Raw genomic sequence first — 7427 nt, 5'->3', positions numbered from 1 at the left:
CCCTTCCTCTCTGAAATCAATAAAAATATGTTTAAAAAAATAAAATAAATAAATAAATATATTTTAAAAAATTATTGTACTTTGTTATGCACACTGTTTGAAAAGACATTGTTATGCGCAGCCTGCATGAGGCTCTGCATGGACCAGCTATCAGGCCTCGCTTGGGGGCTGGCAGTGGGGCCCTGTGAGGCAGCAGTCACTTGCTGTGACTGAACCAAATGCTTTCCAAAAGCTGAGGGCAGGCAGGCAGCGGGCAGCAGCTCACAGTGCCCTGCTGAAGAGTCTTTGTAAATTAATAGGAAAAACATGGAAACACAGTAGAAAATGGGTCTAATATGTAAATAGATGATTCTCCAAAAGTACACCAATAATTTTTAAAATTGTTAAAATGGTCAGCCTAACTGGTAATGCAGATATGCACAATAAAACAACGTGGAGCATCATTTCTGGTCAGATATAGATAAGAATTAATGTTGAGAAGAGTGGAAAGAAACGTTCAAGCACTGTAGCAGAGGGAGGTCAGTGCACACGTTGGCAAAAGCACTTTGCAAATCCATTCTAGGCCCTTGAAGTCCACACATGTTCTTTGTTCTGGGAATTCCCCGTCCAGGACTCTCAAGGAAAGTTTTTTAATTACAGAAAATTGTATGCAAACATGACCTGTAAGCCCTTTATAATAGCAAATATAATTGAAAACCACCCAACTGTTTACAAATAGGAAGTTGGATAAATAAGCTATACTGTATCCATATCATTCAATAGTAGGCAGCCATTTAAGTGAGATCTTAGCTATTTGCTTTGGACAGTTCCCCAAATTCCTGCCATCTGCACAATTCCTAGGTTCTCTTCCGAATGTGCCGTCATAAGTTAACCAGTTGGGGACGTTTAGTTATTTCCAAGTTCTTTTCCCTTTGGACAGCACTAAAGCGAGAATTTCCGTGAACACTCAGAAGCACACTAATGACCAGGCAGCACCCCAATAGGCAGCTCCAAGCTGGGCCTCATCTGGGGATGGCGGGCCGAGCCCTGCACAGCTCGCTGCCCCCACAGCTCCCCCAGACCCAGAGGAAAGGATCATAGTCACGGTCAGGATTCCAACCCCCGGGACCTCTTGTTTGTATCAGAATGTTCATGTTTATCTTCTCTGCAGTCCCCACAGAGGAGCCCAGAAACTGCTCAGGGAGTCACTTGCTCCGGGAGAACTAAGTCCCCGCGGTGTTTGCGGGCGGCCGCACCACAGGAGACAGGAGCAGTTTTTGTCTAGGAATTACAAACTGTCCAGGGAGACTGAGATTGCTAGTCAGGCATTCTCTGCTTTTCTGACAATGTCTTGTATACAGGCCAGTGAGGTGACCCAAGCGGGCCCTGGGCATGATACCACGTTTACTGCCATGGGCCCGTTCGCGTGGGCTTTGGTGGGTTTGCCCCACCTTCAAACCCAGTTTCTAGCCTGAAATAGGCAGACCAGGGGAAGGAGGTGGGTGACAGCTCTGTGGCTTTGTTTTGACAGAAGAACCAAAGTGGCAGCAGGACCCTAAAGTGGCGACAACTTAGGACTCCGGTGGCCAGTAATGAAACCGCAGCTGGAGCAGGCTGGGGCTGCGTGGGGTGGGTGTGCTTGACAGCCACGTCTTTTGATGGATGTCCCTGTGCATCCATGACAGGCTCTGCAGCTGCACAAGGAGAGGAGAAAGCCACACTCCTGGGGGGCTCTGTGGGCGGGGGGCTCAGCACCCGAGTTGTCCAGGACAGGGCTCCTTTCCTGTGACTGATCTTGGCACTGGTGGAATAACCGTGTGGCCTGTGGGAGGTTGCGAAGGGTCAGACAAGAGCCAGGGCTGCAGAGACCAGGTGGCTCCAAGCCACACTCTGCTTCTTTGAAAATGCCTTCAGCTAACATTTAAGACTTCAAGATTATAATGTGGCCCTAGCCAGTTTGGCTTAGTGGATAGAGCGTCAGCCTGTGGACTGAAGTGTCCCAGGTTCAATTCCGGTCAAGTGCACATACCTCAGTTACAGACATCAGTGTTTCTCCATCTCTCCCCCTCCCTTCCACTTCCTATAAGAATCAATGAAAAAAATATCCTCAGGTGAGAAAAAAAAGATTATAATGTCTTTCTTTTTTCTCTCTCTCGTGTAGTTAAAAGCCACTGTACAACCCGCCAGAGTGTGGCCTTCTTGTTGCTGTCACATGGTTCCCTGGCTGTGGCCTTTCATCCCCCTGCCTTGCCTTCAGCGGTGTCATTCTCGTTCAGCCCGAGGCTACGGGCTGCCGGAGGCTGGTGCTCCCTGTCCTCAGACCCTCTCAGATCAGATGACACCCTAGGTCCCCATTTTCTCAAAGTCTGTTGCCTCCCACCGCTGCTGGTACCAATACTGTAAAAGTCAGGGTTTTAATTACCAAAAGCAAAAAATAAAACCATCCACCATGCCTACTTTAAGCAGAAGAAGACACCACAGGAAAGGATGTCCTGCAGACATCAGGTGGCCGGGACGCACTGCGAGGGCCCAGGAAGGGGTCTGAGGCTGCGCTTCCTGCAGCCCCTCTCAAAGCCGCCCCCAGCCCAACCTCTGCTGAGAATGAGTGTGGAAACTCGTCTTCTCCAGGCATCACTGCTCCAACACGGAGCCACTACCACTGCTGCCACAGGAGCCGGATGGCACCCCGCCCACAGCATCAGCGGGTGGAGTCCCGCACGCACGGCATGTTCATCAGCTGGTCAGCGTCAGGTCAGCTGGCCACGCTCCTGCAGAGAGAACGGGAATTTGGGTTCTGCCTCTGGGTGGGAGAGACACATTCCACGGTGTGTGATTTCTCCAACTGTAGAAAGACATTCAGAGAGTGATGGGAAGTCCCACATCTGGCAGATGTCCACCCCAGAACAGGCGTGGAGCAGCTCCCGTCAGCGCCGCTGGGCTGTCGTGATTTATGCCGGGGTGGACTGTGCTTCAGAAGACAGGCCTCAGTGCTGCTCCCCAGCAGGGCCCTGGGAGGCAGGCTTCAGCCCGTGGAGATGGTGCCGCGTAGTGAGCCGCCTGCATTAGGTCACGTCCGCAGCGCCAGCTCTGGTATGCCACACCTCGCTTCCTGTAAACCCACGATCCCATGCCAGTGAGGGACAGCAAGCCACGATTGGCACCTGCCACTACCCTGGCACTGCAATTTTTCCACAGAAGACGTGGGCCTTTGCCTCTACAAGTTTATGGCCAAGATCAACAACGATGCCTAGATAGGAGCACTGGGGAAGTGCACGTGCCGAGATGTGAGGAAATGGACCGCTCGTCACTGACATCACCCCAACAGCAAATTTAGTGACGGGAGTTGCATGTTGAGAAGTAAATACTCTTCCCCAGTTTATGGAGCATATGGGTCACGTTCATGATGAGGAACAACCTGGAACCCTGAGCCAGTCATCTTGGTGAGGGGCCAAGGCTGGAAGTCCAGCCGTGGGAGCGTGACAAGCACATCAAGATGACAGTGCAGCCCGGCTGACCTATGAACCAGGGGGTCACGGTTCGATTCCCAGTCAGGGCACATGCCTGGGTTATGGGCTCCATCCCCAGTAGGGGCCATGCAGGAGGCAGCTGATCAATGATTCTCTCTCATCACTGACATTTCTCTCCCCCTCTCCCCTCCTCTGAAATCATTAAAAATATATAATTTTTTAAAAGGTAACATGGCATGTTCTGGAAGCATGAAAGGGGTGCCGGAGGTGAATGCAAGAATACCAGAGCAAGGGAAGTTAAAAGGCAGAGGTCAGAGCCGCTGAGTAGGCCTCTGAGGAGCCATTACCTGAGAGGCAGCGGAAAACTCCCTCTCCACATAGCCGTCCAGGCCTGTGCCCTAAAACTGCCCTGGGCTATTTCAGTAGACTCACATCACCAGTGACATGGATGTTAATATTTTATGGCTCTAACTTGCACTTCTAAAAGTTCTAATTAATCTCCAAGATAAAAACTGGCATGCAGGCTGGTACCAATGAGAATCACAGCCTCTGTGCCGTGTCTGTGCCAGCTCCTCTGGGGCCCTGCACCAGTGCCCTCGCTGTCTCAGCTGCATAACGGGGCCAGTGATTAGCCTTTGGACGGGAAGCCACACTTCCCGCTGGATACCACTTGCTCACTGTTAGTAATTAACTGATGGATTAGCAGGTCCTCTAGCCCTGGCTAGTAAAGACCTCCTCAAGGCTCTCTCCCCTCCAACCCACCCCCACACCCTGGGAGAAGAGTTTCCTTAACCTCCTTGAAAGCAGGGCTACGTCTTAGACATTTTTTGGTAATTCGCTTAGTGCCCTGCACAAAGGAAACGCAGAACAAATGGGTGGCTGCACGGATACATAGAGAGACAGGCACATGGAAATAGGTAATATACTTCCTATTTTACTCCCTTGTTATAAAACTTCTCAAACTTTAGCTTAAAAGAGAACTTAAGCCCTGGCTGGTGTGGCTCAATTGGTTGAACATTGTCCCATGCACCGAGAGGTCACTGGTTCAATTCTCCATCGGGGCACACACCCAGGTTGCTGATTGATGTTTCTCTCTCTCTTTCTCTCTCTCTCTGTCCCTCTCTCTTCCTCTCTCTCTAAAAATCTATGAAAACATTTTTTTAAAAAAAAGAGAAAACTTAATGTCACTCGATTCAATTTCATGTTAAGAATAAGGGAACAGGTTAAGCGAATACATACCTGACCTTGGCTATTAAGAATGTAAGTCTTCACAAGAGAGGAAGGTGCATGGTCTGCCTACCTTGAGCCCAGTGTGAATCCTGCCAGATATACTGACAGTCCTATGGGAGGTGATCGGAAAATGAACCAGAATAAGGAAGTGGCAAGGGATTGAGGGACGATCATTCAGGAAGGAATACCCTGGCTCAGGGGCAGCATGAGGAAAGGTGAGGCTTGAGGAAACTAGTTTGGTGGTTTTTAAAAACTTAAACATTTACCACCCAACTACATATGCCAGCCATTTTACTCCTACCCACTGATCCAAAAGAAATGAAAGCATTTGCCCATACAAAGACTTGCACACTATTCATAGCTGCTCCCTTCAGAATTGCCAGAGTTTAGAAATAACCCAAATGTCCTTCTAAAGGTGATGAGTAAACTGGTACATTCCTCACTGAAAGCCAGGCAACAGTGGGTGAATCCCAACATAAGCAGGTGAAGTGAAAGAAGCCAGTGTGAGAATCCATTCTGTACAGTTCCATTTGTGTAAATTTCTAGAAAATTCTGACCTGTGGTTACCTTGGGACATAACTAGGAGCATGGAGGGAGGCAGTAGAGGTGGGTGATAAAGGCACAAGGGAACTTGGAGGTGGTGAATATTCTCATTGTCTTGTGTTGACAGTTCACAGTATACATATGTATCCTTTGAGCATGTGTAGTTTGTAGTATGTCAGTTATGCCTCAATGCATCTATTCTATATAATAAAAGCCTAATATGCTAAGTGCCAGTCGTCTGTTCAACCAATCAAAGTGTAATATGCTAATGATATTCTAAGGCCACTCAACCACTCACTATGACATGCACTGACCACCGGGGGCAGATGTTTCAATCAGTAGGTTAGCTTGCTGCTGGGGTCCAGCAGATCAGGACTGAGTGAGACCAGCTGGACATGTCCTGGAGCCCTTCCATTATCCCTCCCTGGCTGGCCAACTTCCTGTGTCCCTCTCCGGCTTTGATTGTACACCGGTGCGATCCCTCAGCCTGGCCTGCACCCTCTCACAATCTGGGACCCCCTAGGGGGAAGTCCGAGAGCCGGTTTCAGCCTGATCCCACTCAACACAGGAGCTGCCCCTGGTGGTCAGTGTGCTCCCACAGGGGGAGCGCCACTCAGCCAGAACCCGGGCTCATGGCTAGCAAGTGCAGCGGCAGAGGTGGGAGCCTCTCCTGCCTCCGTGGCAGTGCTAAGGATGTCCAACTGCCAGCTTAGGCCCACTCCCTGCTGTCAGTCAGACATCCCCCGAGGGATCCGGACTGCAAGAGGGTGCGGGCTGGGCGGAGGGACAACTCCCCCCCCCCCCCCCCGCCCCCACCTTGAGTGCATGAATTTCATACACCGGGCCTCTAGTTTTAAAATAAAACCTACCATTGGAATGCTTTGTGGCTTTTTCATGCAAGCCAGATGGTCATTCCAGCCCATGGCCTAGTTTACTTTGGAGCTGTAACCTGAATGTAGTTGCTAGCCCTGTTCCCTAATCCCAGTGCTACCTGCATTTCCTAGTCTTGAGACCAGGCTTATGCTGCATTCTTCCAGTGCAGAGACTTGGAGTCCTCATCAGGGCAGCACGTTCTTCAGCAGGGACGGCCTGAGCACAATGGGCTCCACCTTGGCTCCTGGATGGCTCAGCCGTTCCAGCTGCAGGCAGTCGCTCTCAGGAGCACTCGTCTGAAGGGAACAGTCTTCCCTCCCTGACAGAGGGGCTTGATCAGCTCCATTTCAGGGAGTGCCCCAGGCTTGGGAGCCTTTCTGTCTTTCCCACCCCTTTGGAAGTGGCGAGGCTGCCTACGGTGTTGGCTGGCAAGGCGGAAGAATGAGCGCTACTGGGTTCTTCTTCTTTCTTCTTTCTTCTCCTCCTCCTTCTCCTACTTCCCTTCTCCTCCTCCTCTTTCGCTCCTCCTCCTCCACCTCCTTGAGCCTCTGATATCTAGGCAGTGCTGCCTAGATGAAAGGGCGGTACCCACCCACCTTCCTCTCCACAGGTACCTATCAGATTGAATTGCTTTATGAGTGTTGTCTCCTTTCATGTAAACTTTAACCACACTTTCTCCTCTGAAAAGTTTGGGAAACCATATGATAGCCACACAGGTAACATTTCTTCCCTTTCACTGACCCCCTCTCCCATTCATGCAGAATTTGGGAAGTCAGGCAGAGAGCAACCTCATCTCCCTTCCACTTGTCTATAAATTCATCAGAAGAAAAAACAGAAAACATACATCTAAGAGACTCCCTTGAGGTTTTTAAAGAAGTCAATGAGACGAGTTTTCATTCCAAAAGAAGTGAGAGAGAGAGAAACTAAGATGGTGGCATAGATAAACACCGGGAAATTGCTGCCTCCCACAACAATTGAATAATACTTCAAAAACACAAAACGGACATCATCCAGAACTACAGGAAGGCTGGCTGAGTGTAAATTCTACAACTAGAAGGAAAGAAAAGCACACTGAGAGCCAGAGGAGCTGCGGAAGTAAAGTGCAGAGGTAGGGGGCTCGCGCGCGCGGGAAGGGTCTGGCACCTGAGGACGCGGCTGTCTTTTTGAATCTGGAGGGAGTCACAAGCTCCTGACGGCTCTGAACTCTGGTTCTGGGAAGTCTCTGGGGACCCAGGACTCATACGGGGAGAAACTGGACTGTCCGGCAGCGGGCGATCTTGAGGGCGGCTTTCACTCAGAGGTGCTTGCAGCCGTTACTGGGACACTGAGACGTGC

The sequence above is a fragment of the Myotis davidii genome, unplaced genomic scaffold (genome assembly GCF_000327345.1).
Source record: "Myotis davidii unplaced genomic scaffold, ASM32734v1 scaffold762, whole genome shotgun sequence".
Classification (NCBI taxonomy): domain Eukaryota; kingdom Metazoa; phylum Chordata; class Mammalia; order Chiroptera; family Vespertilionidae; genus Myotis; species Myotis davidii.
The sequence above is the reverse complement of the archived record's forward strand: the minus strand, read 5'-3'. Positions refer to the sequence as shown.